Genomic DNA, 12,930 nt, shown 5'->3' on the forward strand with positions numbered 1-12,930 from the left:
CAGGGCACACTAGGAAATTTTGCCTCATGGGCTGGGGTGGCAGATGGGAATGGCCTTGGATAGCAGGCTACGTGTTAAGGGTTTATTCAAGGGTCTTGTGCGGCCATTGTCTTCATTGATCTTCAACCAGCACGTGACACATCAGCCTTGGGATTCAGATGACCACACCAACGAAGGGGTGAGGGGGAGACCAGGGGAGAGACACCTGCCACAGAGGGCTCTGAAGTCATATAGAGAGTTTGCTGCTTAAAAAGGAGCTGAGAATCGCAGATGAGGACAAACACATCTCCAAGTCATAAGGAAACCAGAGTCTGTGAAAGGGGACTGCTATCGATAATCTTTAAAGAACTGAAGAAAATGAAAGATGTACAAGAGAAAATAGAGAGTGAGACAGACAAAGACAGAGACAGACCCTAAAAACGGCTGTCCCAATTTCAGAGAATATCAAAAGCATAGGATCTTGGGAGCTACAATCTCTGAGCCAGCCAGCCCCCTGACAGAGCTCTCTGCATGCCATCAAAGGTAGTTTGGGAACACCCAGGAGAGGACCCAGGGATCCCCAGGGGCTGGAATGGCTTCACCAACAGTAATACAAGAAAATACATGAAAGCATCATCTCTGGATTTGAGCGAGTCCTGCAGGAGCCTTGTGAGAATGTGGAAAAGCACGAGCTGAAGGAGGACACAGAGGGATTCCCCATTGGCTCACTAACCAAACTAAATGGGTGTTGAGGATCTGCATCTGCACTCTGTTTTGGCCCTTGAAAGCATGCCATTTTTCAACACACAGCTCATGGCATAAGGACATTTACATCGTCACACAGGCACCACCGCCATCTGTCTCCAGAACTTCATCTTCCCAAATGGACACTCCACACCCATGAAATGCTAACTCCCCAATTCCCCTCTTCCTATTCCCCAGCTGCTAGTAACCACTGGTCGTCTTTCTGTCCCTCTGAGTTTGACGACTCTGGGATCCTCATATACGGGGAATCATACCATACTGCTTCTTTTGTGACTGGCTTATTTCACATCATATAAAGTCTTTAAGGCTCATCTATACTGGAACATGTCAGAATTTTACTCCTTTTTGAGGCTGAGTAATATCCCATCGCATGTATATGCCACATTGTATCCACCCTTCATCTGTAGATGGACATTTGGGTAGATTCCAGCTTTTGATAGAGTGCCATTTTTTAAAGGTTTTCAAAAGAGCTCAGAAGGCATGCTTGCCACACAGCAGAAGGGATAAAGGAACTTTATATGATAGAGAAGATTCAGAAAGACCGCAAACTAGTGGGGTCCAAACGCGGATGAGACTCCTAATTGTCCTCCTACATCCTTTTTTCTTTCTTCTATAATAATATAATGTTTGGATATTTTAGATTACATTTCCCAGATTCTCTTGTAGTCAAGTGTGGCCATGTGGCTATATTCTGACCATCAATACAGGTATATATTGAAGAATGCAATTTCTACATCATGCCTTTCAAAGGAAGAGGCATGCCTCCTTCCTTCCCTTTCTTCCTCTTGCTAGCTGGAATGCAGATATGATGGCCATTGCTAGGCAGCCATTATGCACCATGAGATGAAAGCCACATGTTCAGGCAAGATGGAAGGAGCACAGGTTCCCAACATACGAACCTGTCACATAAAGTCTGGATGACTTATGCTCAGCCTGTTACATGAGAGCATGCATCTCCTCTACGGCGAGCCCATCTCTGTGTATCCTCCACAGGGACTGACTTATGTAAAGGTCAGCCATTCTTTGGAACAGACTGGGTTGGCCAGCTAGTACTGAAGCAATTCAAGTTCAGAGGGTATGGTTTCAAGAGACTCTCCTACTTGTTGGGTAGACAGGACCATGCAAATACAGTCTGGACTAACAAAACTTGTCCTCCTGAAACGAGATCAGATGGTTTTGTGAACAATTACGTCCCTAAGGAATACCTATGAAGACAATAAAGACCAGTGATTGCCTGGGGTGGCAGAAAAGGAAGAAATAAATAGGCAGGGCACAGAGGAATTCTAGGACATTCAAAATGCTCTGTATAAGATTACAGTGATGGCTATGGGTCACTATACATTTACCAGAACTCAAAGAAAGCCCAACACCAGGAGTGAACCCTGAGGCATTTGGGGGTGACTGTGATGTGTCAACAGAGGTTCATCCTTGGTTAAAAAGGTACTATCCAGTGGACGATGCTGAGAACAAAGGAAACTATGCATGTGTTGAGGGGTGGGGGGGAGGGAGGCATTATACAGGAAATCTCTGCATCTTCTTCCCAATTTTGTTGCAAACCTGAAATTGCTCTCAAGAATTAAGTCTTTAGGGGCGCCTGGGTGGCTCAGTGGGTTAAGCCTCTGCCTTCGGCTCAGGTCATGATCTCAGGATCCTGGGATCGAGCCCCATGTCGGGCTCTCTGCTCAGTGGGAAGCCTGCTTCCCCTCCTCTCTCTGCCTGCCTCTCTGCCTACTTGTGATCTCTGTCTGTCAAATAAATAAATAAATCTTAAAAAAAAAAAGAATTAAGTCTTTATTTTAAAAAAATGATAATCCTGTTGCCGCCTCCATCCACTGGGCAGGTTGTAGGAGTAACAGGCAATGAGTAATCCCTGATCTTTGAAACCACTGAATGGGGAGGACAGGGGGGAAATTGGCCCCTGAGAGGCTGAGCAGTGGACCCGAGGTGGGACTGTCCCAACCCAATCCCTTCAACAGAGCCCGTACGGGAGCCCTGATGGGGAGCCAGCAGACAGAACCTTGGGCCAAGAAGGGGCATTCTCCGCCCACCTTGGGGCAATGCTGCACACTGCCTTGGGCCAGGGGGAGAACAGGAGAATGGAGAGTGGGTGGCACCTCCTTCTTTATCCACAGCCTCCAACATAGGGCCATGCAGTCTTGAGGGCCCGCTTCTGCCAACTCCCACAAGTTGTTTTTCCAGCTGACTCAGGAACCTTCTAGAACCTTCTAGAACCTTCTAGTCTTCTCCCAACCCCACACAGCTGGCACTGCACAGGCCTGAGCTCCTTAGCATCACTAGCTCAGAAATGTGTTTTTTGGACCACCCCCCAAGGCCACGCGCCCTCAAATCACCTCCCTCGGCCAACTTCTGCCTCTCTAATGTAGGGGTTTTATGACCAATTTCTTTCAAAGTCATGCCCTTGCTTTTCGTCCTTCCTTTGTGTCTTAGAGCACCTTATCCCCAAACCAGTATCATCACGCCATGCCCTGCAGGCCGATATGACGTCACGGGAGTCCTCTGCACTTCTGCCCAGCTGCTGGCCAGCTCATGAGTTTGGAGGAAGAAGTCACTGCAGAAAACATCTTCGGGACACAAGAAGTCAGGTGGCCATGGTGAGCCCCATCTCTGATCACCTGCTTGCTAGAGAGGGAATGCCAGAATATTCCTATCCCCAGGGCCACCAGAGTCCAGGGCGCCTTAACAGACCCATCCAGATGCCGCTGTAGTGTCGCAGACACAGTAGGGAATCCTGGACGCAAGCCCCTTGTGCTCTTCTGTGGGTGGTCCCAGGCTGCGAGGGAGTGCCCAGGGCCAATGGCATAAATGTTTGAGGAGGCAGGCAAGGCCAGTCTCAGCCCCCTCAGCCCTCTTCTCAGGGGGCAGGGGGAATGGTGTCACTGCCCAAGTTGTTAGGATCGGGATAGGTGGGTTCTCTCTCCTGGGGAGTCTTTCCCACTGCTCTCTCCTCCCCAGAAAGCTCTCTTTCCTCTCCAAAGCATTACTCCCTTTCAAAGGGGAGAGAAAAAAAAGAAAGGGAAGAAAACCCGAACCTCGCTCCAACCCATCCCCCTGCTTGGGAGTGACCGAGGGGAGTCTCTAAAGGGTCCCTCCTCGACTAGCAGACCCAGGTCCAAGAACAATGCTTTATAAGCCATAAAGGGCGATATGCAAACTAACATCGGTTACTGGTAATACTTGACTTTCTCCCAATTTAAAAACTTGAGTTCTATGCCTCCCTCGGCCTCCTCCAGGGTCAGCACAGCCGGGCCCCCCTGGGGAACGTTGCAGAATCGCCAGAAATCCTCCCAGCGTTTCTCCCCCCTGAAAATGGGGCTCCTGATTACCCCACAGCCCGCCAAGCAGGCAGGACAGGAAGCTCCTCTATCTTGTAAACATCGTGTTGCAAACAGACACTTGACTTCCCTAGGTCCCTGTAGAGAAGTGGCCCCAGGTCTGGGAGTGACTTGCGTGGGGCTGGCTCCCCGGGGCTTCCCCACCGTCAGACTTCCAGAACGGCTTGTCTTAAGTCTGACTCACGTGGAGGGCGGGCGCAGGTTCCCAAAGAGAGGGCTCTCAGCATGTGGGGTTTGCCAGGGGCCCCTGGGGCCTGGACGGACCCCCCCAGAGGGGGACATCTGCCTTGTCCTGTCCAGGAAGGCAAAGACACAGGATTTTTGCTCCTTCGGATGTACTACAGAATCCAGTGCAGTGCCCGGAGGGAGCAGTCCCTGGGTTACGGGAGGACTGAACCCCATGAGATCTCAGATGGGGGTGTTAATCACCTGTCACCCATGGCTGGGGCCCCAGGCTTCCTCTGTGCAGCGGCTCAACTGGCCAACACGGACAGAGCATGCCAAATCCTGGCTCGCTGGGCACTGGGGAGAAGGGGCTGAACACGACAGCTGCAGGGGGGGGGTCTCCTCATTGGAAAGACGGGGGAGAAGCAAGAATGCACATTAGGTACTGGAGAAACTGAGGCAGGCAGCCTGGCCAGAGGAGGGGGTGCACGTTCAGGGGGAAAGACTCCAAGAGCTGGACTCGGGGTTGACATCTGAATATCCACCAAGGACTCTGAGCTTTCCCTGTGAGGCAGGGCATCCCCAGAGGCTTCCAGAAGCTTCCGAGCCTGGTGGCGAAGGGGTTTTTGTAGGAAGAGTCTGCTGCCAGAGCAAGGAAGGCCCACGGGCGGGATTGTAGGGACAAAAGCTGAATGGCGTGTGGCAGAGCGCGCAGTGGGGAAGTGAGAGAGGCCAGGACCCCAGGCAGCGCCATGACATGGGCCGGGGAGCGGAGAACGGGAAGATGGAGGGAGGACCCAGAGGTGACTCCAAGGTTTCATGTCTGGGAGGCTGTTGTCAGCAGAGACAAGAATGGGGAAGTCCGCAGAGGAAGCCCACTTTGGGTGAGGAGCTGGGCTCCTGACAGGGGATGAACTCGACATAGTGCAAACAGCAGGCCTGGGCTTGGAGATATACCTGCAGGAGAGGGACACGGACGTGCCTGGGGGTGGCTGGGAGAGGAGGTGCGGGCAGGAAGAGAGAAAGCTCCAGGGGAGCTGTAGGCATCAGGGGTCTCGGAAACTCCCGGGAGCCCTACCAGCTGGGACGCGGCCACTGGAATTCACCATCAGGCAGCCGCCTGTGACCTTGGAGGGAGCCGTCCTATAGAGAAGGCTGGGTAGAGGGAGGCATGGCGCGGCGGGTCTGAATGTGGCACCTGCCCAGGAAGGTGACCCTCCACGTAGGGCTTAATGGGTGTCCTTCACCAGCTGTTGGAAGGAGCTAAGAACAAGAGAGAACCCCCCCAACAAAAGCCCGTGCTTCAGCACAGGGTGTGGGCGAGGGTCTCCTGCCCTGGATGGCTACACTTTTCTGACCCCCAAAGCGGCCCTGCTTGGGAGGAACAGGCTGTGGGATTTGTGGGGGAACTGGGCAACTTCGGGATTTTGCCTCGTCAAGGCCACCGAACTCCTTAAATTCAAATTCCATTCTCAGAACTACTGATCTGTATTCAACCCGTCAGACACAGCCGCTAGGATTTGGAGAACTAGAGACCTGGGAACGGAGCAGCCTTGGCCTCCATTCTCACGACAGTCCTATCTACACAGGACATATATTTCCCCTGAATGCTTCCCCCTGACGGGGAACTCATTACCGCAAGGCCACCCGGTCTGCTGTTGATCTGTTCTGAATTTGTCCGCGATGTTCCCTGCACCCAACTTGAGGTCTGTTTAGGTCCTGTTTTTGGCTTCCTGGGGACCAGTCCTCAGGGAGCAGGCTGCCTTCGCCTTTTCCCTGGGACACTGCCCTCCGAACATGTGGAGATAGATACGACTTGTCCCCGGGGCCCTCTTCTTCGAGGAAAGCCTCTCGGCCTCTTTGGCATGACGTCATCACCGTCTAGGCTACCTGCATCTGCGTAGGACACGGTTTCTCAGCGTCCCCGGCAGACACGGCCCCTGGAGCGGAACGGGGCCAACCCCGTTGCTGAAGGGCATGGGAAGCCAGGGCTCGGAATCCGTGGCTGACTGCTGGAGGCCAAGAATCAAAGCCGGGAGCACAGGTATGTGCGTGGAAGGCTCAGGAAGGGAGACAAAGAGGGGATGACGGCCCCCAGAGGCCAGGATGTGAGAGCAGAGGGACTAAAGACCAGAGCCTTTATCCTGACTGTCCAGGCACAGAGCACTCCCTTGCTCCAGCTGCCAGCCCCGGGGTACAAGAGATGAGTCTATCCCAAAATCAGTTGGCGGAGCCTTCACTCCACACCTGACGGCAGCAGGACAGGGAGGGATGTGGCGGGCCGACCTTACTCAGCAGTAAGGATGCAGAAGTCCGGAAGAGGTTCCGAGCAAGTCAAACCTGGCAATGCTTGGAAAGAATAAAACACCTTGACCGACAGAGTTTGTTCTAGAAATGCAGGATGGGCTCAATCCAAGAAGCTAATGACATCATGTATGATACAAACCTCCAGCAAAGGAAAAGGCTACAAGAGCGTCCTGGCAGACGCCGAGGGAAGTATTCTACAGACTTCCCTCCCATTCAGGCTTCCAAAAGTCCTTAGTCATGAGGAACTGAAGGAAACCTCCTTCACACAGGACACTTGACTGGACCCACGTATCAGAGAAACAAAGCCCCGGGCTCGGGCCGGTCCCTGGGCACTCCGGGAGCCGGGACCATCTGCGGTGCTGGCCGGGACGGAGCAGAGGGCTTCTTGTAAGGACACCGTTAGCAAAAGTGATGCTCTTTTGTCATCTTGAAAATGGCCTGAATTCATGACTTGATGAGAAATTCAGAAAGCATGAGCATGGTGGGTGGGGGGAGGGGGTGCAATGAACGGTCAGGAAGTTCACCCCCTGCACCCACCCCCACCACACACATTTGTTTTTTTTTAAGATTTTATTTATTTGTCAGAGAGAGAGCACAAACAGGGAGAGGGGCAGGCAGAGGGAGAAGCAGGCTTCCCACTGAACAGGGAGCCCAATGCGGGACTCGATCCCAGGACCCTGAGATCATGACCTGAGCCAAAGGCAGATGCATCACCGACTGAGTCACTAAGGCGCCCTGAGCCTGACCATTTATGCAAAACTTTGAAAGAGAGAGGGAGGGAAATCATGTATGTACGTGGACGCACATGGACTTTGTGGTTCTGAGAGAGCTCTGGGTGGACGAGGAGAATATGGGGGAGGAGGGTGACCCGATGACAGAAAACCAGCCTTTCTTAACCCTATAAGGGCAGTCGCTCCGGAGAGGGACAGAATGCAAGCCCAGCGGACAGTGGCGCACAGGGGCTCCAGTCGCTGCTGGGTTACGGAGGCGGAGGCCTCCTGCCGGAAGCGCACGGAGGCAGCGGTGACACACACTCCCTGCTAATGGTCAAGGCGGAGGAAAAGGGAAGCACCAGCAATAGCACTGATGGCCTCAAGGGCTGAGCGCCCGGTCTACGCTGCACAGCTACGCCTGGGCCCGGCTACCTGCCTAAGGGCCGGGATTACTGGGATCTGCATTCCTGTGCCTTGGATCTCTTGGGTCTCACGGTGAATAGAACTTCACTAGGAAAGCCTTTCCTTCACCACCCAAGCTACAGGGGAGCTCCCTTTGTGTAAAATCACAGGCCCTGCTAATTCTCACCATTGTGATGATGGGAAGCTGGTTGAGGTCCCGGCCGCCTGACGAATCTCACGAGGGCAGGAACACTGTGTTGCTCGGGCCGCCCAGAGGGAGCTCAGCCCGTGCCCGGCACACGGAAGGTGTTCCGTGGAGAAGTGTGCTGAGCCGGGGAAGGGAAGGTGGGAGCTCAGGAAGGGACTACAGAGAGCACCTGTTACACACCTGTCACACGCCTCCACACAGATGAGAACGGACATCCCCAGGGACGTGCGCGGAGGGACCCAAAGTCATGTACCTGGCGGTGCAAGGGAGTGGCAGGAACAAGGCCAACCAAGTACGGGAGGCAGAAGCCCGGACACCACCTTCAGCCCTCACACCCCAGCCCCTGCCCCCAACAAGGAAACCACACAGCCTCATTTGCCTGGATCACCAACAGCAGCTAGAAGACTCCAGAGGACACGAAAATGAAAAGAACACCCCTCCCTCCTGACCCCACCCTCCTGCAGGCGGGCAACTCCCATTATTGGCCTGCATGGACTTCGGGCCTCTGACATCGTGGGGAGCAGAGCAGGGGGTTCACGGTGACAGCTTAACAGCCACACAGAGGGTCAGGTGGCTCAGGTGAGCGAGCCAACACGTTGCTGGTCAGACCCTGTAGGCCAGAGTGGTCAGTGGTCCAGCAGGAGGACACACAAGGTGTGGTGAGGACAGGGGGAGTGGCCAGGGCTGGGGAGTGGAGAGGGGGTAGAAGAAAAGACGTCAAAGATGATGAGGTTTGAATGGGGGGATGGAGTCACAGTCCACTGGGCGGCAGAGGAAGGGAAGAGCAATGTACGGAGAAGGAAGAGTGGGTGCAAAGGCACTGGGGTTTGCCCGAGCCTCCGGAGAGACAGCAGCAGGGTGGCCCTGAGCTGGATGGTGGAAGACTAGCCATGCCAAGGGGTACGAGCCTTCTCCAGGATGTGGTGGCAGGTATGAAGGGTTCACAGTCAAAACTCCTGCTCTGATTTGTTGCCTTACGTGATCATGGCCATAGGAGCAAGGCTGAGCAGGGAGCCGGTGTAAAGCTGGAAACTACTGCCCCAACCCACCAGACCCGAGAAGGACTCAGTGCCTGCTCTGAGCCACCAGTCACCCACTGTGTCCTCACACTCAGCCCCCACCATGCTGCAGCTCTATCACCCTTATCCAGAAGGCACCTCGCTGAAACCCCCGGTTATCCAGAACCCGGCCATGAGCCTGGAAGCAAACAGAAAAGACCCATGGTGGGCCACCACTCATGCCCCCAAAGTCACTATGCTGTGCATCACCAAGAAAGAAATATTGCTGTCTATTATCATGGTAAGATGCCACCAATGGTAAGATGCATTTTGATTTCCAAGTCGTTAAAATGTGAAAACATGTATGTCTTCAATCCACAGACTACCCTAATACATCATACGTGTTTGCTCTAGGAACGTCTCATCTTCCCTTGGGGACAAGTCAGTTTAACCCCTCCTGTGTTCCCTCCCATACACATCTACACCAGACGCTCCCCGGAGTGACTGCTTATCACTCTCTGGCCTCTCTAGAAGTTTCCTCTCTTAAGACGCTGTGATCCAGACCTTGAGCCCACCCACAGCTGAGCCAAGCAAGACTCTGGCTCCCAGCGATCCCACAGGGCTGGCCAGGTGAGCCCACTGGGTGAGCCTCTTGGAACGAAGGCAGAGTCAGCAAGGACTTGGGGACAGAAGATAATCATCTCCTTCTTAAGCTGGAGATGTTGGGGGTGGGACTTAAAACCCCAATGAGGCCCAGCATACAAAGACCCCAAGCCTGCCTGACCCTACAGTCCTGGGTGCCTATGCTTCAAAAAGCAAGGAAGGGTCTCCTGAAAAGAGAGGGTATCCAGGAAAAGAGAGCTTGACCATTGGAAACCTTCTTTGTCTTCCTGGACGCACAGGGCCGTGGGCGCGCTGAGGAAGCAGGGAAGCTCCTGATCTGCATACGGGCGCTCTGCAAACACCCAGGAAGCAGCTCCATGTGCAGCTCCAATCGTCACACTTTTCTCATGGAATCTTCCCACAGCCCTGGGGAGGCCACTATTAGAGCTCATTTTACAGGGAGGGCAATGGGGCTGCGTGGGAGAGGGGCAGAAGATGCTCAAGGTCACACAGCAAGACCCCGGGGCCGCAGCTCAAGTCTCCTTTCCACATGGCACAGGGTTCCCCAGCAATGGCTCCAGCGCCTCCCTGAAGGAGTTTATTCAAATTTTAGAAAACTACAGATTGCAGACCTCGCCCCCCCCCCGCCCCTCCCGAAGAACGGGGCTGGGGCCTGGGGGCTGTGTGCTGTGACAAGCTCTGGGAACCAGCGCCTCACCAGGTGGTCCAGGCCAGGAGGAAGAGTGCAGACGAGAAGATGCGGCGACCACCGGAGGGAGGAAGGGTGGCGTGATCCAGAAAGGGGCCTTTCGGGCAGACCTGGCCTACTTTTAGCCCTCATTTCGCCCAAACCCACCCCTCCGCTCTGCTCTGAGGCTTTTAACTCACTCGATACCACATCCTGCCGCTTTCATCTCGAGTTCCTTTTCCCTCCGAACCATCCAACCACCGCCTTCCTCCTGCTGACCTGCACCTCTCGCTAATTTACCCCCGGGGCCTGGGCTGGGCCAGCGCGCGGGCGCACGCACACCTGCACACGCGCGCACACACCTGCCACGCGCGCACACACCTGCACGCACGCACCCGAGGACTCACGCGGGGACACCCGGGTGTAAACACGGCTCCTGCCACCGCGCCCACGAGCGCTGCTGCAGAAGAACGGCGGGCGCCGGGGCACCCCCGCGACGCCCGGGTCCTGGCGGCGACGCCCACGCTCATCGCGATCGTCCCCAGGCGGAGCGACGCGGGATCCTGACCCCCACTCGGGCCGGTCTTCGGGGGAGGAGGGAGGACGTGGCCACACGCACGGCCCCGGCGTTCGACAGTGCCCCCCACCCCGGGGCGCCCCTTCTGTCTCCGGGAGTACCGGGACGGCCGGTCGCGGCCCCGCGTGTCCCCGGGCCCGGACACAGCAGGACTGCCCAGCCCGCCCGCGGCGGACGCCGCTCTCAGAGCCCACTGCTCCCCGACGGTGCCCACGCTCCTCTCCCCGCACCTCCCCGCGCGCTCTCACCGCCCGCCCGGCCACGCACCTGCAGTCCCCGCCGGGCGCCGAGCCCTTCTCCAGCGGCGACTCCCCGCGGCTCGCGTGCGGTCCGGACCACCGCGCCGGGCAGGAACCGCGCGGCTAGTCCCAGCGCCCGCCCGGGTTGCACTCGGACGGCGGGCCAGGGGGCGGGCCGGGGGCGGGGTCATGCGGGTGGGGCGGGGCCGTGCGGGGTGGGGCTGCGTGCGGGGCGGGGCGCCCAGCGGGTCTCTAGCGCCACCTGGCGGCCGGGGCGCGCGGGCGAGGGGGGCCAGCCGGCCCGCGCATCCTCTGAGCCCCGCTGGCCCAGCACAGCCGCCGGAGCCGCGGCCCCAGGGTGGAGCGCGTCGGTCCTGGAAGGGACAGGCCCCGCGGGTGGACGGCCGCGGACGGAGGGGCCCCGAGCGCCACCGACCCCCCGGGAGTCAGGTGCGGTCGCGTCCCGGGGAGCGGAAGCGCGGCCTCGGCCCCGCAGGAGGGGTGGGCGGAGCCGGGAGGAGGCTTGGGGTGGGGGCTTCGGGGAAGCAGGAGAAAGGGGAAGCTCAGTCGAGCTGCTTCCTTCTCTCGCGGCGACCCAGCGCCCCACTTCCTCCTCCTACTTCTATTTTCTTTGGGCGCTCTTAACCTTTACAATGCCTGCACCCCTGGTGCGCAGACGCGCGCCGGGACCCCCAGCCTCCGGGCTGACTCACCCCCTTCCCCGCCGGTGGCTGTCACTCGGCCCTTTCTCAGCCCCCGAAGCGGGGGGAGGGGTCGTCTCCAGAGTCCAGACTCTATTCTTGCCCCTTCGGTTTTCCCCCACAGACGACGCCTCTAGGAAGAACAACGCACGGAATCGTGCCCTGTGCCTCGCTCCCACCCTTCCAAAATGGGGCTGTGGTGGGGGGGGGGGGGTTGTGCCGGCAGCCCTGGCGAGGCAAGAATAACCCTTGATTGCAGAATCGGCGCAGGGCCAGGCTGAAATTTCCACTTCCACTGTTGAATGGGACTCCTGTGTCACAACAACTGTTGAAGGCGCATGAAACTGGCCACAAGGTCGGACGTTACTGTGGGTCAGAAGCCACAGCCCTACCTGAGGCTTTGAAGAGAATGTGAACACCAGTGACTTTTCTCTTCCTGACTCCCAAATACCAAGAAAAAGCAACTTCCCCAAAGGCACAGAAACAGAAAGTACCCTTGGGCGAACACAACGGTCTGTTTCCAGCCTGCAGTTAGGTCTGGAAGGACGCTCAGAGCCCGTACTTGGATGCGTCATCCACCCCCCCCCCCACACACACACACGCCACCATGTCACAAATAAGGAACCTGAGCCACAAAAGACTGAGCGGGCACGCTGAGGTCACACGACTTGATAAGGGTGGGCGCAGACTCTAGTCTCCCCAATCCCTACTCTTTTCCACCCCAAAAATAGGAGAAGGGGGAAGAGGGAGACAGCCCAGAGGTGGCCAGGGTGGGACGCTGGGGTGGCACTGCTCTGGAATCAGGAACTGAGCCTCCAGGATGGCACAGTGTAGCCCGGATTGACGTGTTGGGTGGTGAGGTCACTTGCAAGGCTCAGGAAGACACTAGGGAAACTATGGCATCCTTGACTTCCTCTATGTCCTTGGTATCCTAAAACTGAAGATGGAGGAAAGCAGAGTTGCCTGTTAGAGCTCACTGCCGGGGAGCTGAGCATGCCACAAAGCCCACTTAGTCCCATCCTGCATCCCCTGCCTTTGCATGCTATCCCACCCCCTCACCGAGCTCCCCCTGTGTCTCCCTGTCCTCAGAGGGCAGGCCACTGACCTGGAGATCTGGTCACCACCTGACACCTATTGGCCAAAACTTGGAACTACAGCCACTCAGACACATCTTGGACCTTCTTTCCTCCACCTCTCCCAAGCAACTGGTAAGACTCAAGGTGCCCTTGTCA

General features: G+C 56.5%; 1 protein-coding gene across 1 annotated transcript in view; it reads right to left on the reverse strand.

Moving 5' to 3' along the window:
• LOC111161150 (phosphoinositide-3-kinase regulatory subunit 5) overlaps positions 1 to 11,168 on the reverse strand; it is a 61,879-nt gene extending 50,711 nt beyond the window's left edge. The window contains exon 1 of the mRNA XM_022524677.1: positions 11,026 to 11,168. The gene's annotated coding sequence lies outside the window, so the exon portion shown is untranslated. The remainder of the gene's footprint in view (positions 1 to 11,025) is intronic.
• Between the last annotated feature and the right edge of the window lie 1,762 nt (positions 11,169 to 12,930).

Source organism: Enhydra lutris, unplaced genomic scaffold (assembly GCF_002288905.1).
Source record: "Enhydra lutris kenyoni isolate GAN:26980312 unplaced genomic scaffold, ASM228890v2 scaffoldscaffold82, whole genome shotgun sequence".
NCBI classification, from domain to species: domain Eukaryota; kingdom Metazoa; phylum Chordata; class Mammalia; order Carnivora; family Mustelidae; genus Enhydra; species Enhydra lutris.